Genomic DNA, 8,047 nt, shown 5'->3' with positions numbered 1-8,047 from the left:
GCAGCCACATGTGCATGACAAAATAATTGTGTGAGGAAATCACATGCCAGGGTAAATGTAGTGAAACCTCTCTACTTGGATGCAGGAGACACGAGACTGTAGATACTGGAATGTAGGACAACACAAAATCTGCTGGAGGAACTCATTATCTGGGATGGGAGAGGAAAGGAAATGTCTACGTTGATAATTTCTTTCCCCTCACAGATGCTTGCTGAGTTCCTCCAGCAGATCGTTCCTGTTTGTTCAGACGGAGACGCAGCTTGCAGTCATAGACACCAGAGTGCACCAGAAATCCCTTGCTTGCGTCAAGCTCAGTCTACACAGTAATATCAAACACAACAATAACTACAGTGAATAACTAAAGCAATGGAATGGTGCACAGATCGTAGTGCAAGTAGAGCAGGAAGAAATGCTGAGGTAACAATAAGAGAATAACTGAGAGATAGAATGAAGACTCTGAGAAGGAGGCAGCACCTTGGGGATAGGGGTTTCATTCCAGACGAAGATGGTAGAGTTTGTCATCGATACGTCGGTTATAATCAAAAGCCCAGGAAGAGTTTATTTAGGTGTCAAAAAGCTGATATGCTTATTAATATATATTCATATATGTGTGTACACTTGTTAATGATCAGCTCTGCCTGTGACGATAATGCACTGGGCAGGGACTGGGTTCAGCAAACTGTCAGTAAAACACAAAGCCCCACTCAAATGCCACAACTACAACCTGCCCTCCTTGCTGCCATACAGTGCTACTAACTCAGTCTGCCTTCCCTCAATCACTAACAGTTAATAGTGGCTTACATACATCAAAGTTGCTGGTGAACGCAGCAGGCCAAGCAGCATCTATAGGAAGAGGCGCAGTCGACGTTTCAGGCCGAGACCCTTCGTCAGGACTAACTGAAGGAAGAGTGAGTAAGGGATTTGAAAGCTGGAGGGGGAGGGGGAGATGCAAAATGTTAAGAGAAGACAGGAGGGGGAGGGATAGAGCCGAGAGCTGGACAGGTGATAGGCAAAAGGGGATACGAGAGGATCATGGGACAGGAGGTCCGGGAAGAAAGACAAGGGGGGGGGCTGACCCAGAGGATGGGCAAGAGGTATATTCAGAGGGACAGAGGGAGAAAAAGGAGAGTGAGAGAAAGAATGTGTGCATAAAAATGAGTAACAGATGGGGTACGAGGGGGAGGTGGGGCCTTAGCGGAAGTTAGAGAAGTCGATGTTCATGCCATCAGGTTGGAGGCTACCCAGACGGAATATAAGGTGTTGTTCCTCCAACCTGAGTGTGGCTTCATCTTTACAGTAGAGGAGGCCGTGGATAGACATGTCAGAATGGGAATGGGATGTGGAATTAAAATGTGTGGCCACTGGGAGATCCTGCTTTCTCTGGTGGACAGAGCGTAGATGTTCAGCAAAGCGGTCTCCCAGTCTGTGTCGGGTCTCACCAATATATAAAAGGCCACATCGGGAGCACCGGACGCAGTATATCACCCCAGTCGACTCACAGGTGAAGTGATGCCTCACCTGGAAGGACTGTTTGGGGCCCTGAATGGTGGTAAGGGAGGAAGTGTAAGGGCATGTGTAGCACTTGTTCCGCTTACACGGATAAGTGCCAGGAGGGAGATCAGTGGGGAGGATTGGGGGGGACGAATGGACAAGGGAGTTGTGTAGGGAGCGATCCCTGCGGAATGCAGAGAGAGTGGGGGAGGGAAAGATGTGCTTCGTAGTGGGATCCCGTTGGAGGTGGCGGAAGTTACGGAGAATAATATGTTGGACCCGGAGGCTGGTGGGGTGGTAGGTGAGGACCAGGGGAACCCTATTCCTAGTGGGGTGGTGGGAGGATGGAGTGAGAGCAGATGTACGTGAAATGGGGGAGATGCGTTTAAGAGCAGAGTTGATAGTGGAGGAAGGGAAGCCCCTTTCTTTAAAAAATGAAGACATCTCCCTCGTCCTAGAATGAAAAGCCTCATCCTGAGAGCAGACGTGGCGGAGACGGAGGAATTGCGAGAAGGGGATGGTGTTTTTGCAAGAGACAGGGTGAGAAGAGGAATAGTCCAGATAGCTGTGAGAGTCAGTAGGCTTATAACATACATCAAAGTTGCTGGTGAACGCAGCAGGCCAAGCAGCATCAACATACATCAAAGTTGCTGGTGAACGCCATAATAGTGGCTACTGTTTTCTGTTGAAAACTTCTCATTTACTATCATCTCATTCCTCTTCAGTAGCAGATAACCTGGTTGCATCGCCTTCTTAAGCTGCCCGTGGGGCTGAGGGTGACTCCGGGTCAGAGGGGCTGATGAGGCTGGTGTGGACTCACAGGCTCTGTCATGGGTGGGCTGGGGCAGCTCAGATGATGACACCTTCAGCTGTTTTCACTGGGCTACTACATGCTTTGGAGAAGATACTCAGGACTCTCAGCTCCTTCGCTAGTTTGAGCTGTCAATGCCCCGTCAGTGCCATACATTGCTGTGGATGTGGTATTTCCTTCAAGGAAGTTTTGGGTTGATCCTTGAGTCATTTCAACACTCCGGAGCTGGAGGAACTCAGCAGATCAGGCAGCATCTGTGAAGGGAAATGGACAGTCGATGCTTCAGGTTGAGACCCTTCATCAGGACTGAAAGAAAGAGCTGAAGTAGAGAGTCTCAGTCTCTTGTGAATTCCTGAGTTATTTCTGTCCTCCTGGTACCTTTCGCTGTGTTGGAGATTGGACGCGTGTCCTTCTCAGTAACCTGGCATTGGACAGGTGAATAGTGAGACCTTCCCTGGGAAGAGAGCAAGTAGAATAGAGACTTGAAGCTGGTGATTCAGTCCATCTGAAAGGTCTTGAGCTGAAACATCGACTGTCCAGTTCCCTTCGTAAGTGCTGTCTGACCTGCAGATTTCCTCCAGCTGATGCTGGGGAGGATGGTCTGGGGGAAAACACTCTCATTGCTTCACTTACCCAGCCAGTGGTGTTGGAGAAGACTGTGGGGAGTGTCAGTGTTCCTTCTCCAGTGCCTTCAGGTGGTCAATATTTCTAAAGTGTTCAGGAGACAATGAGCTTTGAACATAGAACACAGAACAGTACAACACAGGAACAAGCCTTTCGGCCCACAATGTCATGCTAACCCAGTTACATTTGTAATCAAGTTTCAAAGTTCCAAATAAACTTATCATCAAAGTACATATATGTTATCATATACCACTCTGAGATTCATTTTCTTGCAGGGATTTATAGGGGAAAAAAGAAATACAAAAGAATGTATGAAAAACTCTACATAAATAAGCAAAAACTGACAGACAGCCAATATGCAAAAGACAAAGTATGCTCCCGATGTGGCCTTTTATATATTGGTGAGACCCGACGCAGACTGGGAGACCGCTTTGCTGAACATCTACGCTCTGTCCGCCAGAGAAAGCAGGATCTCCCAGTGGCCACACATTTTAATTCCACATCCCATTCCCATTCTGACATGTCTATCCACGGCCTCCTCTACTGTAAAGATGAAGCCACACTCAGGTTGGAGGAACAACACCTTATATTCCGTCTGGGTAGACTCCAACCTGATGGCATGAACATTGACTTCTCTACTTCCGCTAGGCCCCACCTCCTCCTCGTACCCCATCTGTTACTCATTTTTATGCACACATTCTGTCTCTCACTCTCCTTTTTCTCCCTCTGTCCCTCTGAATATACCTCTTGCCCATCCTCTGGGTCAGCCCCCCCCCCTTGTCTTTCTTCCCGGACCTCCTGTCCCATGATCCTCTCGTATCCCCTTTTGCCTATCACCTGTCCAGCTCTTGGCTCTATCCCTCCCCCTCCTGTCTTCTCCTATCATTTTGCATCTCCCCCTCCCCCTCCAGCTTTCAAATTCCTTACTCACTCTTCCTTCAGTTAGTCCTGACGAAGGGTCTCGGCCTGAAACGTCGACTGCGCCTCTTCCTATAGATGCTGCTTGGCCTGCTGCGTTCACCAGCAACTTTGATGTGTGTTGTTTCAATAAAAATAACATTGGGAGCCTGAAAGTGAGCCTGTAGGTAATAGAATCAGTTCAGAGTAATGGTGAGTGAAGTTATCCACACCAGTTCAGGAGATTGATTGCAGTAGAGAGTCATAACTGTTCTTGAAGATGAAGAGTGGGACCTAAGGCTTCTGTACCTCCTGCCCGATGGTAGCAGTGAGAGGAGAGAATGGCCTGGACAGGGGGTGTCTTGGATGACGGATGTTGCTTTCTTGTGACAGGGCTCCGTGTAATTGTGTTCAATGGTGGGGAGGGCTTCACTTGTGATGTACTCAGCTGTGTTTTATTTATTTAGAAATACCCCGTGCAGAATAGGCTTTCCAGGCCTTTGAGTCTCGCTGCCCAGCAATGCATGAAAACCTTGATTCAGCCTTAACCTAATCGGGGGATAAGTTTCAGTGACCTGGTACGCCTTTGGACTGTGGGAGGAAACTGGGGCACCCGGAGAAATCCCACGCATCCCACAGGGACGACATATAGACTCTTTACAGAGGATGTTGGGATTGAACTCCATCCAAACTTCCAACGCCCCGCGCTGTAATAGTGTTGCACTAACCATAATGCTACTGTGTATCCGCTGCTTTCTGTAGACTTTTCTGCTCTTGGTCATTGGTGTTTCCATACCAGGCTGTGATGTAGCTAGTTACAATCATCTCCACTGTGTACCTATAGAAGTATGTCCCGGAATTTTATAAATCATTATTTAATTTGTTCCCGAATTTGAATGAGTTTTCACTAATCTGGGGCGGAGATCTTAATACTTGTTTATCCCCATTATTGGACCGTTTGGCTCCTTTACGGACTCTACCCAATAAATCTGCAACCTTGATTAATTCATTTCCCTCAGATTTCGGGTCGACGGACATTTGGCGTTTTTTGCATCCTCAGGAAAAAGATATCTCTTTTTTTTCACATGTTCATCATTCCTATTCAAGAATTGATTTTTTTTTATTGACTCTTGTCTTATTTCTTCAGTGGTTAAATGTGAACATGATTCTATAACCATTTCGGATCATGCTCCACTTAAGCTTTCTATTAAAATATCAGCCAATACACAAAATAATAGACAATGGCGTTTTAATTCGCTGTTGCTTCAGGACTCGGATTTTGTTAACTTTATGAATGAACAGATTGATCTCTTCTTTACAATTAACTGTACAGAGCATATATCCATGACCACCCTTTGAGATACTTTTAAAGCTTATATTCGTGGCCAGATCATCTCGTACTCTGCTGCTTTGAGGAAAAGGTCAAAGGGGGAGGAACAGGTTCTTGTGGACAAAATTAAGGAAATTGATAAGAAATATGCTACAGCTCCCTCTGAGAAGTTGTATAAACAAAGAACTGAACTTCAAAAGGAACACAGTTTATTACTTTAGTCCTCTATTGCAAATCAATTAATGAAAACAAGAAGCGAATTTTATATACATAGTGACAAAGTTGGTAAACTGTTGGCTAATCAGTTGAAGACTAACTACTAAATTTCAAATTAATCATATTTATAATCAAAAAGATCAACTGACATTTGATCAAGCTGAGACTTTTTTGACTTTTATTCCTCCTTATATCAATCAGAGTCTCCACGAGACTCTAAACATATGTATGACTTTTTAGATAACCTAGATTTCCCTAAGATTTCACACGATATATCTTCTATGTTAGACACTTCCTTTACCACTGATGAGATTAAGAATGTTATTTTTTTATGAACCCGGGGAAAGCTCCTGGTCCTGATGGGTTTACCGCGGAATTCTATAAATTTTTTGCATCCTCATTAATCCCTTGGCTATTCAGGGTTCTGGAGGCCTCAATAAAACTTGGTAAACTACCCAAATCCTGTTATAGAGCATCGATCTCTTTAATATTAAAGAAGGATAAAGACCCTGCTCAATGTGCATCTTATAGACCAATATCTTTGTTAAATGTTGACTCTAAAATTTTTTCTAAACTATTAGCAAACAGAGTAGAAATAGCACTTCCTTATATTATCTCGGAAGACCAAACGGGTTTTATTAAAAATTGTTACTCTTTTTATAATATTCGTACACTTTTAAACATTGTCTATACCCCGTCACAATATGATCCTGAATGCGTCGTTTCCCTAGACGCTGAAAAAGCCTTTGCGGGGTCAAATGGCCTTACTTATTCAAGGTGCTTGAAATGTTTGACTTCAGCCTGAAATTTATATCCTGGATCAAATTATTATATCATTCTCCTATGGCCTCAGTTCGTACTAACTCTTTAAATTCACCTTCTTTTCCTCTTTTTTGAGGTACCAGACAAGGTTGTCCTCTTAGTCCTTTATTATTTGGGATATTGCATTAGAACCTCTTCCAATTGCCATTCGAGAATCTCCTAATATTATTGGTATAACTCATGGTTTAAAGTCTCATAAAGTATCACTTTATGCTGATGACTTACTTTTATATATTTCTAATCCTCAAAAATCTATTCCTGCTGCTTCAGATTTATTAGCACAATTTAGTCTTTTTTCAGGTTATAAGTTAAATCTCAGTAAGAGTGAACTTTTCCCGATTAATAAGCAAGTTCCCTTATATCAGAACCTCCCGTTTAAATTGGTTAATAATCATTTTTCATATCTTTGGATTAAAATTACTTGTAAACATAAGGATTTATTTAAGACTAATTTCCTACCCTTAATTGATCACATTACACAACTTTCATTTAAATGGTCTCCACTTTATTTAACTTTGATTGGTCGTATTAATGCTGTTAAGATGTTTATTCTGCCAAAATTTTTATACATATTTCAGGCATTACCGATTTTTGTTTCAAAGTCCTTTTTTGACAAAGTTGACTCTAAAATTTCTTCATTTATTTGGCAAAATAAAAACCCCAGACTGGGTAGGATACATCTACAGAAAACTACGAGAGATGGAGGTTTGGCATTACCTAACTTTAGATTTATTATTGGGCAATTAATATTCGACACATGAAATTTTGGTTACTTGATCAAGATACACTATCCATTCCTAAATGGGTAGTATTGGAATTACAATCTGCTGAAGGTTATGCACTTGGCTCCATTTTAGGTTCTTCTCTTCCTTTCGATTTGAAACACCACAAACAGGTTTGTAACCCGATAGTTAAATATACCTTATGCATTTGGTTTCAATTCTGAAAATTTTTCGATCTTAATCAATTTGGGCTTGCGATTCCTATTTTAGGCAACATATTCTTTCCTCCTTCCTCTACAGACCGTGCCTTTCAAATTTGGAAGACCAATGGTATATCACGGTTTTTGGATTTATTTTTAGATGGCTCCCTTATGTCTTCTGAAGAATTATTTAACAAATATAGCTTACCAAGAATACATTTTTTTTAGACATCTCCAAGTTAGAAATTTGCTAAGTACCATACTTTCTTCCTTTCCGGCGTTACCTTCTACATATATTTTAGATAGTATAATTAACCTTAACCCATGTCAGAAAGGTGTAATGTCTATTATTTATAATACTATCATGAAACTTAGGAAAGCTCCTTTCGATAAGATTGGGTCAGATTGGGAAAAGGAATTGGGCTTCACTATTTTGGCGGATGACTGGACGCATATTTTACAACTAGTCAATACTTCCTCTATCTGTTCCAAACATTCCCTAATTCAATTTAAAGTTATTCATACAGCACATATGTCTAAAGATAAATTAGCTCATTTTTATTCTCATATTAACCCTCTTTGTGACAGATGTCATGGGGAGATAGCTTCCTTAACTCATATGTTTTGGTCCTGTCCTACTTTGGAAACATTTTGGAAAGACATTTTTAATATTATCTCAAAGGTATTGAATACAGATATTTCTCCCCATCCTATTACTGCTATTTTTGGATTACCTAAAATTTCCAGTAATCTGTTCCCTTCAGCCCGTAGAATGATTGCATTTCTTACTTTAATGGCAAAGAGATGTATTTTACAACATTGGAAGGAGATTAATGCCCCAACTACATTTTTTTTTTTGGTTTTCTCAGACGATACTATGTTTAAATTTGGGAAAAATCAGAAGTAATCTTTGTGATACGTCAGTTAAATTTGA

This window comes from Mobula hypostoma, chromosome 18 (genome assembly GCF_963921235.1).
Source record: "Mobula hypostoma chromosome 18, sMobHyp1.1, whole genome shotgun sequence".
Lineage (NCBI taxonomy): Eukaryota > Metazoa > Chordata > Chondrichthyes > Myliobatiformes > Myliobatidae > Mobula > Mobula hypostoma.
Note: the sequence above shows the minus strand (reverse complement) of the source record.